Source organism: Oryctolagus cuniculus, chromosome 16 (assembly GCF_051225735.1).
Source record: "Oryctolagus cuniculus isolate XC-2025 breed Fujian yellow rabbit chromosome 16, ASM5122573v1, whole genome shotgun sequence".
Classification (NCBI taxonomy): domain Eukaryota; kingdom Metazoa; phylum Chordata; class Mammalia; order Lagomorpha; family Leporidae; genus Oryctolagus; species Oryctolagus cuniculus.
In genome coordinates this window covers 26,618,965-26,634,839 of record NC_142882.1, presented here as the reverse complement: position 1 = coordinate 26,634,839, position 15,875 = coordinate 26,618,965, and positions in this window count along the sequence as shown.

Sequence of the window (15,875 nt, the reverse complement as noted above, 5' to 3'; positions counted from 1 at the left end):
CTGGAGAGTGTATGGGGTCAGAGGGAGTAGAGGAGCATGGTGTGTGGGTCTCATGGTGGTGGTAGCTGTGCAGAGGGAGGGGTGGAGGAGGAGGAGGAGAAGAGCAAGAGCCCCTAGCACTGTGGGAATGAGGAGCAGAGGGTGAATGGAGACAGGATGACTTGTATGCATTATGCCTGGTACTCTCCTGGGTATAATTGATGCAACATGAATAATGTGAGTATCATGATTACTCTAAAGGCAATTTGAGTCCTGGTGGACAGATGACAAGGACATAGATAATTAAAAACAATGTGACAAAAGTTGTAGGTGCACAATACAATCTCCTACATCATTTTTGGATGCCATGCCTATCAGGCAGGAACCATCAGGTTAAGGTCAGATTTCAGGGCTGGCATTGTGGTGTGGAGGGTAAAGCCACCCCCAGCAGTGTGAGCATCCCATATGGGCACCAGTTCAATTCCCAGCTGCTCCACTCCTGATCCAGCTCTCTGCTATTGCCTGGGAAAGCAGATGGCACAAGTCCTTGGGCCCCTGCACTCTCATGGGAAGACCTGGAGGAATCTCCTGGCTCCTGGCTCCTGAGCAGGGCAGCTCCTGCCTTTGTGGCCAACTGGGGAGTGAAACAGGGTATGGAAGACCTCTTTCTCTCTCTGCCCCTCCTTCTATCTCTGTGTAATTCTGAATTTCAAATAAATAAATCAATCTTTTTTTAAAAAAGAGATCTCAGAGGAAGCAGAGCCTAGAAATGACAGCATTGTATGAAATGAAAATAGACAGATGATAGGTAGAAGCTTGGTAACTGAAGCTGGGATCAGAACATGGATCTTGACTGGGAGGCTGTCAAACCACTCATCAACCTGGACAAGGCTGGGATCTCCCAATATCTATCCTAGTGCCCATGTCTTGGCAGAGAGGCATAACCAAGAAAGATAAAATCACCTCTGGCTTTGGCTGAGAGGACTATGGGAGCTCCCCACATTTGAAGCCAGAATCTTTTTAACCCTGAGATTCCCTCTTTCATAGGAAGGCTTTTCTGGCCTTGTCTTCTTAGCATAAACCTCTCATGCCACCAGACCTCCCATAGACCCACATCACAGGGCACATGATAACGTATGGCTGAATGAACAGAATCTTGAGGTATCATGTAAATGGAAGACTCATGAATCTATTCTCAGCTTATAGGTATACTTGAAGGTAAGAAAACTGAGGCAGGGGACATTGGTCAGGCTCAACCACAGAGTCCTCCTTACAAAGCAAGCAAGAAAGAAAGAAAGAGGAGAAAATAAGAAAGAAAGAGGAGAAAGAAGAAGAAAGGAAGGAAGGAAGGAAGGAAGGAAGGAAGGAAGGAAGGAAGGAAGGAATAAAGAAAGAGGGAGAGAGGGAGGGAGGAAGGGAGGGAGGGAAAAAGAAAACAAAGAAAATCCTATGCACACTTCAGAAGTGCCCAGCCACCCACCTCCTGAGTACATGCTCCTGGAACAATGACAAATCCCTGAAGACCAGAATTGGACAGGCACTATCTTGACAGTGTAGAAAGCATTTGGGGAGGAAAAGCCCTGCCCCACTAGAGCCCATTGGTCAAAGGATACAGCAGAAGACTCAGAGGCTTGCTGCATCACACATCAGCCCACAGAGTAGGATGATCACAGAAGGCCTGAAGACATTTTGTGAGTTGTGGCCTCGTGGTACTGCCTGCAGCTGTTGACACATCAGGGATGACTGGTGGCAGTGGTTTGAGCTAATCCTGTCTCTGCCTGACCAGCACTGCAGTATGCATGGAGTCTGCTCCTGGAGTGCCTGATGAGGCCAAGGGATGTGTGTAGACCTACAGTCAGAGGAAGTATGAAGCACTGGCCTCAAGGTTGGAAAGTTGCCATAGCAACAATATTTTCAGGGGATGATGTGGCAGGGTTAACCCTGCAAGGCAGGGTGGTCTCCTAAATACATGTCCTTCCCCTAATGCTCCTCTGAACTTAGATGAGCCTGAGTCGAGTGCAACAACCTGGTTTGGTGATGCTGAGAGACCACCAGATGAAATTCTGGTTATTGTATGCAGGTCATAATGACAACCGTATATGCAATGTTAGGTGCTGTCCCATGCGTTCACCGACATGCCTGATATGAATGAGGGTCTGACAGAGGGAGAGTGGGCCATGGGATTTGCAAGAAGGACCTGTGAGCAAGTGAAGCAGGCTGATTTCTTACCTGGGGCTACTAGAGAAGGGGAAGGGAGGTTTGCAAGCTAGAAAATGAGCAAAGAGATAGGAAATACTACATCCCCTTAGCCCCTTCCCCAAGATGCACATTCAAGGTTAGCAATTGCCCTCCTCTTAAATCTGAATTGGTGCTAGTAACGATGTAGGAACTTGTGAATAAAGGGCCCAATGTGGCTAATATTCTGCTGGTCTTTCCTAAAATGACCCAACAAATAATATTTTCTTAAAACAAATATAGGCATGCATATAGCTTGAGACTTGACTGAGAGTTCTTGCAAAATATAAGTACTCTTTGCTGACTTGAAAGATGCTAAATGTGTGGCTCCATATTGGGGGTTTGGAGTTCTGTCATTAGAGCTGGATTTTGCCATTGGTGGTGCACATCATTTTCTCTACTAGGTCTCTGACAACTCCTATGGCATTTACCCTTGCTAGACATTTCCTCAGATTCCCAGCTGAAAGGCAGCCAAACGTGAATCCCATTATCGAAAGGCTGACATCTGTGGTCTCTTTGTGTGAGACTCTCATTTGTTAGGCTGGAAGAGTGAAAGCGTCACTCAACAAGAAGCACCGGAGACAGACCTGATGAGCATGTCTGTTTATTAGCAATCAGGCACAGATTTGTGTAGGGTAAGAGGGGAAGAAAAAAGCCTGGGGTGGTAATAGTAATTCTATAGGGCAGAAGGGGCAGCATGCCAAAAGGCTTCTAACTAATCGACTTATAGCTCACATAGGACTCATAGGCTCCTGGGCTCCTTTGTGCAACCAGCCCACATCTGGGTGTTGCTTATCAGTTCTCTGTTTATGAACCACAAAAGCACAGCCACAAGGCTTCCAACAGGAAGCGGGGAATGGAGGAAATGGGCCTGGAGCTCCTGCAACTTGCCAGCAGCCAGGCTGTGGGGTCCCTCCCAGCAAGCATGGTGCACCATGCCCTCTCAACTTTCTGCATGGGGCAGGGCAGGCAGTCCCATGGGATCACCCACAGAAATCTATCTTAACTGCAAAAGATTGTGATTGGCTACATTTTTATTATAGAATTTATATCAGAAATTTTCCATCAAAGTATCCTTTATTCTGGATGTATCATACACAGTGATGGAGGAAGAAAAAAATCTTACATCCATGTTGACCTCTCACCTACACAACAAGCAGACTCCTGTTTCTTTGTCTTGCTAATACAGCCTCTTCCCCCCACCCCCACCTTGACCATCCTTGCCCTGCCTCAACTTTTGGACACAACAATATATGAAAGCTCCTGCTATCAGCCTGAGATCTCCTTCACTCTTCCCAAGCTGTCTCCCTCTATCTCAGCAGCTCAGCCTCAGAATCCAGCCTCATTCCAAACCCCTCCCAGCTCACACTGTGACCTCAAAGGACCTTTAAATCTAGCCCAAGCACTTCTCTATCTCAGCAGCTCTGCTTTAACTCAGACCTCCAAGCTCCTTCCCACTACTTTGTACTATATAAAGCACTAGTCTGTAAGACAGGGGGTTCTCTCTTTGCTGTGTGCTTGCTGGGAACTCTCTGCCATGCATTCACCTTGGAGTGAATAAACCTTCTGAATAAACCTGGACTGCCTGTGGCTTCATGCTCTGTCTCCTCTTTCTTGGCACAAAGTTTGTATTGTTTTGTGGACTTGTGTAATGGAGAATAAGTATATTACCTCAATCCCTGACCATTTAAAAACCAATTTATAAACAAGGACATGGAATGTGGCTCCACTAAAGTGTATCTGTGATCTTAGAAAGTCTTTTGGCTGCTTTTATTGGAAGGTGAGTGTCAGGAAGTGAACTGATAGAAAGCAATTGATGAGATTTCCTTTGAATTCTGTGGTGCTTCCCTGAAACTTGGAACACTTTGGTGATTTAAGCCCTTCAAATTAAAAGCTCATTACCAATTCTTGCTCAAAGATGCTAAAAATAATCAGCTACCTAGATCATGGACCTTGGATAAATGTTCTCTCTCCAACTTGAAGCTTTAAAAGAGGACTTAAAATGTCTTAAGATTGATGTTTTCAGGAATAAAATACAAAGAACTACCCTTTTTTCTTTGACTTAGCTGAACTTAGCTCTGAGAAGGAAGGGGAGTGTGGAACCCAGTGACTACTGATATTGGGAGGCCTGACCTATTAATGGATACTCCCATGATTTCCTAAAGCTTTTATATGTGAGTTAAATCAAGTGAGAAAATATAGTGTGCAAGCAAAAGGACTCTGAAAATCAATACGTTGCCCATGATAGAGACGAGGGTACATGAGGAATCTTCAGAAATTTCATTAAAAATGTGTGTCAGAGAAAAACTAGGTATCAATTTTTTAATTGTAATAAAGTTAACTTACCTTTTAATTCCATTTTCTTTTTTTAAAAAAGATTTTATTTATTTACAGACATTGAGAGGTAGAGACAGAGAGAAAGTCCTTCCCTCCGTTGGTTCACTCCCCAAATAGCTAGAACAGCCAGAGCTGCACCAATCTGAAGCCAGGAACCAGGTGTTTCTTCCTGGTCTCCCATATGGGTGCAGGGACCCAAGCACTTGGGCCATCTTCTATTGCTTTCCCAGGCCACAGCAGAGAGCTAGATTCAAAGAGGAGCAGCCAGGACTAGAACTGGCGGCACCCATATGGGATGCGGGCACTGCAAGTGGAGGATTAACCCACTGCACCACTGCACTGGCCCTTTAATTCCATTCATCTTGTGTATTCTTAAGAGTCTCCTTGGATATAGTTTGCCCTATGTGTAGTCTAGAGCACTCTAGGGAGGAATATGGGAGACATTGATCCCTCTGCAGCTACATGATGTGTTGATTGAGCTTATAAATTCAGAGTATGGGAACTCAAGGGTAGCCCATTGGAAATAGCCTGTTAGGACATAATAGTAATAGTGGTTAACCAGTATTTAATGAGTCATTATATGCCAGACATGACTATTAGCATTCTAAATGTGTTGTCCCATTTCATTTTTGCTTAAGCACTAGATATAACTATTGTTATCATTTTCCAGATGAAGAGGAACAGAGATTACCCAAGATGCTATTGCTAAGCATGACAAAGTCAGCATTCAAACCTGGAAGCATTTCTTAATGACGATGGTTAATTTTTGTTTGGATTTGTCAGTCTAGTTGATTGTATATACTATATATATATATATATATATATACTGTCTACAGATTCCAAAAGGTTTTCCTTTAAAAAGATTTATTTATTTGGCCGGCACTGTGGCTCACTAGGATAATCCTCCACCTTGGGGTGATGGCACACCGGGTTCTAGTCCTGGTCGGGGCGCCGGATTCTGTCCCGGTTGCCCCTCTCCCAGGCCTGCTCTCTGTTGTGTCCAGGGAGTGTAGTGGTGGATGGCCCAAGTGCTTGGGCCCTGCACCCCATGGGAGACCAGGATAAGTACCTTGCTCCTACCATCGGATCAGTGTGGTGCACTGGCCACAGCGCGCCGGCTGTGGTGGCCATTGGAGCGTGAACCAATGACAAAAGAAAGACCTTTTACTCTGTCTCTCCCTCTCACTGTCCACTCAGCCTGTCAAAAATTAAAAGATTTATTTATTTTATTTGAAAGGCAGAGAGAGAGAGAGAGAGAGAGAGAAAACTTCCATCCATGGGTTTACTCCCCAAATGGCTGCAATGGCCAGAGGTGGGCTGATCCAAAGCCAGGGGTTTCTTCTGGATCTTCTACTTGGATTCAGAGATTCAAGAACTTGGATCACCCTGCACTGTTTTCCCAGGCATATCAGCAGGGATCTGGATCATAAATTGAGCATCTGGGACTCCCACCAGAGCCCATAAGGTTGCCAGAGCTGCTGGCAATAGCTTTACTTGCTATGCCATAGCACTAGCCTAAGGTTAAGTCTTTCAAAAGGCCTTATATATGACCTACGCTGATGAGAGTAGAGAAGAGTTTGAGGCACTAAGGGACTTTGCATCACACCTTGAATGAGAAACCTGAGTGTCTCCCATCTCAGCTAACCTTCAAAAGAGGGTGATGTAAAGAGTTAATTCGCTTTCTGTTTTCCAAAGGGATGTGGCCCTTTTGTCTCTCCTAGGGATTCAAGAGTGAAACACAAGGCAACCTTTGCACACCCAGGCAAAGGGATTTTGGCTGTATTTTTAGAGAGCTATAACACAGTGGGATAAACAAGTGCTGTGCTTCTGTAGGACCCAGAAACAATTTAACATAGCTTTCAGCCTTACCACTACTGAATCACCATGAGCTCTCACTAGAAATTCAGGTACTTTGAAGACCTACATTAGCACATAGCTTTATCAAGATGTAGGTGAGTGTGGCTAATTCAATGAGAAAGAAGAAAGCTGGAAAAAAAAGTGACACTTGGCATTGTCCATTCCATGCATGTGGTAGTGGGCTGTTTGCCTTTGAAGCATTCTGTGGACTTCACTGGGTGTTATCTCCTCTACCTTGGATGGGAGTAGCCAGGTGCCAGCTGGCAGCCATTCAGAGACAAGCCTTTGTGTTTGTTGGAATGAGACCACTTCTGTTCTGAGCAGTGAGGTTTTTATTTAAAGACTAAAGTAGTGAGAAATTTAGGAGCTGGATTTAAAAGGAGGAAAGGCAAACTTTCTGCCTTACCTTTATTTGTTTCTATTTTAGGAAACTTGCATTATTTATAACTAAAACTTTGGTTAGGCCTCTGAGGATTAGACATCATGCAAATTTCAAACAAAAATGTAAAGAGAAAATAACTTTTTTCACACATTCAGAAAACTTTTCTAGACTTTTATCAATGTTCCCGTTACTAGTGCATTTGTGTTTTCTTTTCCTTGCTGCATTTAAAAAGTCCTACAGTCATTCAGGGCCTCTATGGGAGTGTGTGTCTGGAGCTGGCAAAAGAAAAGTCCTAAGACTGTGTTTACTTGACATCTTTAGGCCTTGTTCGGTCTCCCAAAGTGCTATCTTATAGTATAGGGGGTTGAGAAATTGCCAGAATGTCCTGAGCAAACTCTGCTCTGGTGGACATTGCTTTCACATTTGGAGAAGGGAAGACTCTGTGCGTGCAGGCCTGCAGCACAAAGAACCTGGTTTCCTGAAACAGAGAGTGGGAATGCAGGGACAAGGACAAAAAGAATGGAGCCAAGACAAGTCCTGAACAAGGCTTTTTTTGTTTGTTTGTTTATTCAACAAATCCAGTAGTATTTAAACATGACCAGTTGTTTACAAGAAGGAGCACAAAAGATTTACATATCAAAAAGGCTTTTAAGGTTACAAAGAGTTCCAGATAAGGTTCTTAATTATTGATTACACTTAGGTGATTAATGCAGGTTTCAGGTGTGACTGATTATCTATATCATCTCTTGTGAGAGGCTTAGCAGTGAGATAAGGTTCTTCTGCCTCTTCCCAGAATCTCCTTAGTCTAATTGTCTGTGCCAGGAAGTCTCCATCCATATGGTTAAGTGTAAACAAAGGGAGTGACTGCCTGTGGCTGCCCACAGCTGTGAAGAGGTTATCAGATCAAGATAGGAAAGCCAGTGGTGAGTGATTGGTAATAGGGCTGAGGAGAGTCTTAGACATTTCCCCTGAGCTTTAATGTGAACCATTGCCACCCAAAATGTGTCCACAGGTTTTGCTCCCTTCTCTCTTTTGACCTTCAGAGCTCCATCTACAGGTGAAGGTCAGTGTTGCATGTTGTTTTGAATGATTTGGGTGACTCAGAGCTGTAATAATATACCAGGTACTGATATTAGGGCCCTGAGCTTCAGTAATGAGTACTATGGTTAAGAAGAGGGGACCAAAGACACGGGAGAGTCAGGTGCTTCATGAATATTACTAAAGATTGCTATCCAGTGTTAGAACAGGTGAGAGTGGATTCAATAGGAGGAGAGTAACAAATCTTACTTAAGATTTTATTTATTTACTTGAGAGGCAGACTTACAGACAGAGGGAGAGACAGAGAGAAATGTCTTCTGTCTCCTTGTTCATTGCCCAGTGGGCACAATGTCTGGAGCTTAGCTGATCCAAAGGCAGGAACCAGGAGCTTCTTCTTGGTCTTCATATGGGTGCAGAGGTCCAAGCACTTGGACCATCTTCCACTGCTTACACATGCCATAACAGAGACTGGATTAGAAGTGCAGCAGCTGGGATATGAACTGCACACATATTGGGATGCTGGTGCTGCAGGTAGAAGATTAGCTTACTATGCCATGGCCCTGGCTCTGCTTTTTCTTCTTCTTCTTTTTTAATGTTAACTATACTCCCCTAAGATTTAGATAAATCTGGCTGTTAAATTCTTCCATCTTTACAGACTGGAGCAGTTACACATACCAGGGACTGACAGCCTTGCTTTGTCCAGCCCCTGTCAGAGTGACAGACCTGGTTTGTCCAGGCCCTCTGGCTGTGGCAGTCTTGCTTTGTCCTGCCCCTCTGGGTGTGGCATCCCTGCTTTGTACCACCCCCGGGACTGACAGCCTTGCCTTGTCCCAGTCCTATGGCTGTGGCAGACTTGCTTTGTCCTGCCCCTCTGGGCGTGGCAGCCTGCTTTGTCCTGCCCCTCCAGAAGTGACAGGCTTGCTTTTTCCCAGCCCCTGGATGTGACAGCCTTGCTTTATCCCGCCCCTGTGGGAGTGACATCCCTGCTTTGTACTGACCCCTGGGAATGACAGCCCTGCTTTGTCCTGCTTCCTGATATTGGCAGCCCTGCTTTGTCCAACCCCTCAGGGAGTGACAGCCTTGCTTTGTCCTGCCCCTCTTGGTGTGACAGCCCTGCTTTGTCCCGCCCCTCTTGGTGTGACAACCCTGCTTTGCCCTGCCCCCTGGGACTGACAGCCTTGCCTTGTCCTGCTCCCTGAGAGTGACAGCCCTGCTTTGTACCACCCCCTGGGATTGACAGTAATACTTTGTTATGCCCCTCTTGGTGTGACAGCCCTGCTTTGTCCTGACCCCTGGGAATGACAGTGCTGCTTTATCCTGCCCCTTTGGGAGTGAGAGCCCTACTTTGTCCAGGCCCTCTAGGAGTGATAGCCCAGCTTTGTACCGCCCCCTGGGAGTTACAACCCTGCTTTGTCCTGCCACCTGGGAGTGACAGCCCTGCTTTGTCTGGGCCCTATGGCTGTGGCAGTCTTGCTTTGTCCTGCCCCTCTGGACTCTTGCAGCCCTACTTTGTACCACCCCCCTGGGCTTGGCAGCCCTGCTTTTCCCCATGCCTGGGATTTACAGGACTGCTTCATTCCACCCCTCTGGAAGTGTCAGCACTGCTTTGTCCCACCCCTGGTAGTGACAGCCCTGCTTTGTCCTGCCACCTGGGAGTGACAGCCCTGCATTGTCCAGCCCCTCTCAGAGTGACAGCCCTGCTTTGTCCTGGCCCTATGGCTGTGGCAGTCTTGCTTTGTCCCGCCCCTCTGGGCTTGGCAGCCCTGCTTTTTCCCAACACCTGGGATTGACAGTACTGCTTTGTTCCACCCCTCTGGGAGTGACCACCCTACTTTGTCCTGATCCCGGAGAGTGACAGCCCTTCTTGTCCTGCCCCCCTCTGAGTGACAGCCCTATGTCTGACTCCTGCTGGCTTTCTCTTTTTCTGACTGCTCTTGATGAGGCTTCCAATACTTCATGAAATAAGAGTGGTGGGAGTTGATATCTTTGTCTGGTTCCAGGTCTGAGGGGTACTGACAGATGACTTTGCTCTTCTACTTTTCCTCCCTCTGTTCCTCTACATGAATATAGGGTAAAATCAAGCTTTCATCCTTTAGGCTTCTCTCAGGATTGTGACTGTGACTTGATAGTCCCGGGAAGTGTTGCTTTCCTGAGTGAGTGGGTAAACGAGTGAATCAAAACAATGCTTCCTGAAGTCGTATTATTGCCCTATTATGGGAACGAGTGGCCAGTCATTGGGAAAATGTGGACGTTCATGAAAATTGTCTGTGAGAAAAGGAAAGAATGATAAATTGACTTCAGTTGATTAAACCTGCAAAGATAATCTGGGTGCAATTCATTAGATATCTATACATTTTTTCTCTATGCTTAAAGGATCAAAAAACTAGAGTGGGCAGATCCCAATAGGATGTTCATTGCTTTTTTATATTATTCTTAGAAATTATTCTTTGTAACATTTTTCTCATTTTCTCAGACATGTATTTGCTTCAATGGAGGAGTGAATGAGAGATCTCACATCTGAGGTTCCCTCTCTCAGATTCCTTCAAGAACTTGGGCTGGGCCAGGTGGGATCCAGGATCCTGGAGCTCTATCCAGGTCTCCAACTTGGGTGGCGGTGGCAGGGACTCATGGACTAGGATCAGGATCCACCTCATTCTCATGTGCATTATCAAGAAGTTGGATTAGACACAGAGTCTCCAGGACTCCCAATGGCACTTGCATATGGATGCCATTGTCTCTCTTGGCAGCTTCACCTGCTGCACCTTCATGCCTGCTGCAACTTCTACTTCTTTAACTGCTTTATACTTCTGGATGTCTTTCTTGGGACTGCTTTTCTGTATTGGAATATTCATGAATAGAGGATAGGTGTGTGCATCGATTTCACATTCACAGGAATCAATGTTATCACGAATGGATCAGTAGCAACATTTTATAGACATGACATCCAGAGGAGGGTTAGGAGAAGAGGAGGAGAATGTTATCAACCCAGGACTCTGAGGAACTGACTAACCCTGGTTAGAGTTTGAACAATCATTCTCCCAATGTGAAATGAAAGGTAGACAGGAACAAAAGTTTAGTTTAGTAGTGTATCAGCAGTAGAAACCGTTTCTAGAAATGAAATGTGTGACTCCCTCTGTGGTATGTGTACTATGTGTGTGTGTGTGTGTGAAATCATGGCTTCCTTTCTTGCATTCCCATGGAAACCGACTAGGACCCTGGGGGATCTGGAGGGGGAATCCACTTTGGGATCAGGTGATTCTGGGAGAGGGGTTTCCAGGGAGTTGACTCTGCATGAGGCCTTCAGCGCCTGACACCCTGCGCCAGCTTGGTCATGCCGGATTGCAGGGACTGCTTTTCCAAAACATCACCAAGGCTTAGCAAGTCCCACTGATCTTGGAAAGCAACCCAAATGCTCCGATTCCCCCTGCACATGCACACTGAGCACTTCTGGCCACCAGGCTTCTGTGCGCATGTGCAGCCCACAGAGCTCCAGAGCAAGGCACGCCTGCACACTTGTGTATTAGGTGTTGCTTGGCAACAGTTACTGTGAGCTCAGAGAAGAGCCCTGAGCCCCTGGCTTGTGGCTGCAACAGCTGCCACGGGTTCCTCAGGCCTCGGAGTCTGTGAGAGGTGGCCGCCAGCCTCGGCCCGGAAGAAGGCCTACTCCTTCTCGTTTGGGAAGCAGGATCAGGTGTGAAAATGGTGGGTAGGATGAAATCCCAGTCCGGGGTCTGTCAGTGTGGGTGGAGCGGCCCGAGTCCACCTTAGGTATGGACTACCTGACCTACCTCCTCCTGCAATAGTTCATCCGTTGTCACAGGTTTTTGATGGGCTGTGGAGCTGTTTCTGAGGGTCTAATCATGTCATCTGCAGATATGGACTTTTGGTTTTCCTCCTTCTGTTCATTACCCACCTAATGTTTCATGTGAATTTTCAATATGAGAGATTTATTTGGAAAATAGGAATATATTAAATAATAACCCAGAAAATAATACTTTATTATTTCTACCTGCAGCAGGACACATTCTCAATTAGTTACAAACCTGGAATCTCTTTCCCTCCTCCTGAAACTCAAGGCCATCTACTACTGCCAACAATACATAACCACAAAGGAAAAAGATAAAAGACTTCATGCCCCACTTTCTACCTGACAACACCAAGTAGCCACAACTCATATTGTGTGAGAGTGCAAAAGAATACTCCAGATTACAGCAGAGAGGAGCAAAGCATCCTTAATTTCAGCATTGCACAGATGCATATGATAGAAGATACAGACAATAGACTCAACTCCAAAGAATTCAAGGGAACCTTGGCATTTCAAATGAAAGATGTCTTCACAGTTGGTTAATGGAAAAAATTCCACTGTGAAGGATCAACTGCTATGTCTGAAAATGTGAGAGCACAAAGGTCATGAAGGAACCAAACTCTGTTGGAAAGGACAATGAATTCACAGCCCAGAATGAAAGTTGATCCAGAGTCACACAAGCTTAATGATTACTGTCACTCCCCCTCTTCATGGAGGAATGACACAGGACCCTGCACTGTTCTTTTGTCTGCTCGGCCCTCCCCAGGTTTGCTGCTGGTTCTTCCCGGGTTGGCTACCGTCCCTTCCACCTCCGTGGAAGGGCGGTTCCCCCTGCCACATTCCCCACTTCCGCGGGGGAGCAGCACACCTCTGGCCGGCTCTCTCGGGGGCTGCACAGGTGTTCCTTCAGATAGATGTTCCCCTTAGATGTTCCTGGTGCATGCCGTCTCTCTCCTCCTTTATAGTCCTCCTCTGCCAATCCTAACTCGGCTGCCCACACGCCGAGTACGCTGCTCTCCTCCAATCAGGAGCAGGATCAGCTCCTGGAGGTCATCACTCAAGTTGGCAAGAGGCAGCTGCGTAGAAGCTGTTTTCTTCTCTCCCAGCGCCATATTGTGGGAGAGCAGATGCATAGAATAAGTCTTAATTCCAGTAACTCAGTCCAGTCCGGGTTGTTCCCCACAATTACCCTTCTTCTCACTGTGAAGAATTTAATGTCAACCCTACTGCATGGCATATTTTATGTGTTGAAAGTAGATATCTTCCTGTTTAAGTTGAGTAAAAAGCATGTGTAGAATATTTGTCATGAAATGTGAATTCAGTCCTTCTCTATAACTTGAATAGTAAAAACATTCTGTGTCAATATACAATGGGAGTATGGGAGAAATAACTTTAGTCTGGACTGGAGGACTAGAGAAGTCCCTTATTGAGAATATCTGGTACACCAATGTTCCCTATTACCACTTTCACAAGGTGACATAAGGACAGGTAGAATCACACTTCCTCCATTTGATGGAGGGAAAACTGAATCACAAGATGACACAACCTGGAAGAGCTAATCTTGCAGTGGAAAGACTCCAAGGTCTCTCCATTTAATGGTTCATTCACTCTCTTATATTCTTTTTGAAGTTGTATTGATTTATTTGAAAGGCAGAGTGACAGAATGGCAGAGGCAGAGAGAGAGAGAGAGATGTCTTCCATCCACTGGTTCACTCTCCAAATGGCCACAATATCAGGAACTGGGCTGGTCCAAAGCCAGGAGCCCAGAGTTCTTCCAGGTCTCCTCTGCAGGTGCAGGGGCCCAAGGACTTTGGGCATATTCCACTGCTTTCCCAGGCTATAGCAGAGACCTGGATCAGAAGTGGAGCAGCTGGGACTCGAACCAGCACTCATATGGGATGCCAGCACTGCATTTGGTGATTTACCCACTATGCCACAGTGCTAGCTCTTCACTCTCTTCTTAAAATGGGTCTAGTAGGTCCCAACAGCAAGGAAATTGATCTTTCTCCAAGCATCTTAACATCCTTATAAAATTTTCTGGCACAGGTGGGCAAGTGAAATTTATTATATAGTGGATGATACATCCTTGGAATAGTGATGAAATGTTTCTATAACTCATAATCTTTTGTTACTATAAAATAAGGTTTATTTTTTTGTCAAAGATTTATTTTATTGAAAGAGTTACAGAGAGAGGAAGAGACAGAGACAGAGGTCTTTTTTTTTAAACTTTTATTTAGTTAATATACATTTCCAAAGTACAGTTTATGGATTACAATGGCTTCCCCACCCCCAACTTTCCTCCCACCCACAACCCCCCATCTCTGCCCCCCTTCCATTCCATTCATATCAAGATTCAGTTTCAATTATCTTTATATAGAGAAGATCAATTTAGTATATATTAAGTCAAGATTTCATCAGTTTGCACCCACACAGAACATAAAGTGTAAAATACTGTTTCAGTACTAGTTATAGCATGAATTCACATTGAACAACACATTAAGTACAGAGATCTTACATGAGGAGTAAGTACACAGTGACTCCTGTTGTTGACTTAAGAACTAATTATAAAATGCTCTTGGGGCCAGCGCTGTGGTGCAGCAGGTAGAAGCTGCAGTGCCAGCATTCCATGTAGGCGTTGGTTCAAGTCTCAGCTGCTCCACTTCTGATCCAGCTCCCTGCTATGGCCTGGGAAATTAGTACAAGCTGGCCCTAGCCCTTGGGCCCCTGTACCCATGTGGGAGACCTAGAAGAAGTTTATGTCTCCTAGCTTCAGATCAGAGCAGCTCGACATTGTGGCCATGTGAGGTGTGAACTAACAAATGGAAGACCTCTTTCACTCTCTTTCTACCTACCTGTAACTCTGCCTTTCAAATAAATAAATAAAATAAAAAAAGCTCGAGCCAGCACTGTGGCACAGTGGGTTAAAGCCCTAGCCTGCAGTGCTGGCATACCATATGGGCACCATTAGAGTCCTGTTGTTTGACTTCCATTCCAGCTCTCTACTATGGCCTGAGAAAGCAGAAGATGGCCCAAGTCCTTGGGCCTACACACCCACATGGGAGACCAGAAGAAGCTCCTGGCTCCCAGCTTCAGATTAGCTCAGCTCTGAACATTGTGGTCATTTGAGAAGTGAACCAGCATATACATGACCTCTCTCTGGCTCTACATCTCTCTGCAACTCTGCTTTCACATAAATAAAATGTCTCTAAAAAGAAAAAGCTCAAGTTGACAACTTAGTTAGCAGCAAACAAAATATCTTCAACAAAAAATATATTACCACAGATATAGAAAGGCTTTACATCATAATAAATGGATTATATATTAGGATGATATAACAATTATAAATGTTAATGTACAATAAACAAAGCCTCAAAAGGCAGAAAACAAAATTCACACATTTTAACAAGAAATTAAAAAAAAACCACAATATTAGACAATTAATATATCTCTTCTAGTACTAAAACATAAAACCAGTCAACTATACATGTGAATGACAGCATATTGACCTAATTAATATCCATAGGCCACTCTGTGAAAAATAATCACCAAACAAAACATATGATGAGTCATAATTAAGGACTAAAATAATAAAACATTCTGTCTGATCATACTTTCAAGGTAGAAGTCAATAAGAAAAATGAAAACCAGAAGAATCTCCAATATTTAAACATGAAAAAATGTAATTCCAAATAATCTATGAGTGAGAGAAGAACTCACAAGGTAAATCAGAAAGTATTTTGAACAAATGATCCCATAACAGTGACATCTGGGGCATATTAGTGATGGGACATGCAGTGAGCGTTGACTGGGAGACCACATGGGTTCCTGGATGAGTGTTGTTAAGGAGAAGAAAATAGAAGAGTTCAAAGAGAAAGATGAGAAATCACCAGTGAGGTCATGTTAGAAAGAAAAAAGAAACAAAAATTTCAGGAGCAGATCACTCACATTGGTTTCAAATATTGCAGAGAAAAAATTAAAGAAGAGGGTAGGCATTTAGACTAGTGTCTAGGATGTCAGCTGAGAAACCCTAATCCAAATTCAGAGTGCCGTGGTTTGATTCCCAACCCCGATTCCTGATTCCAGCAGCTTGCTAATGCAGATGCTGTGAGGCAGTAGTGATAACTCAAGTAACTGGACAATGTGGGTAAGGACTCCATTCCTGCCTCTCAGCTGTAGCCTTAGGCCAGTCCTGGCTGCACTGGGTATTTCAGAACTGAGTCAATTGAGTTCTGTCTCTTTTTT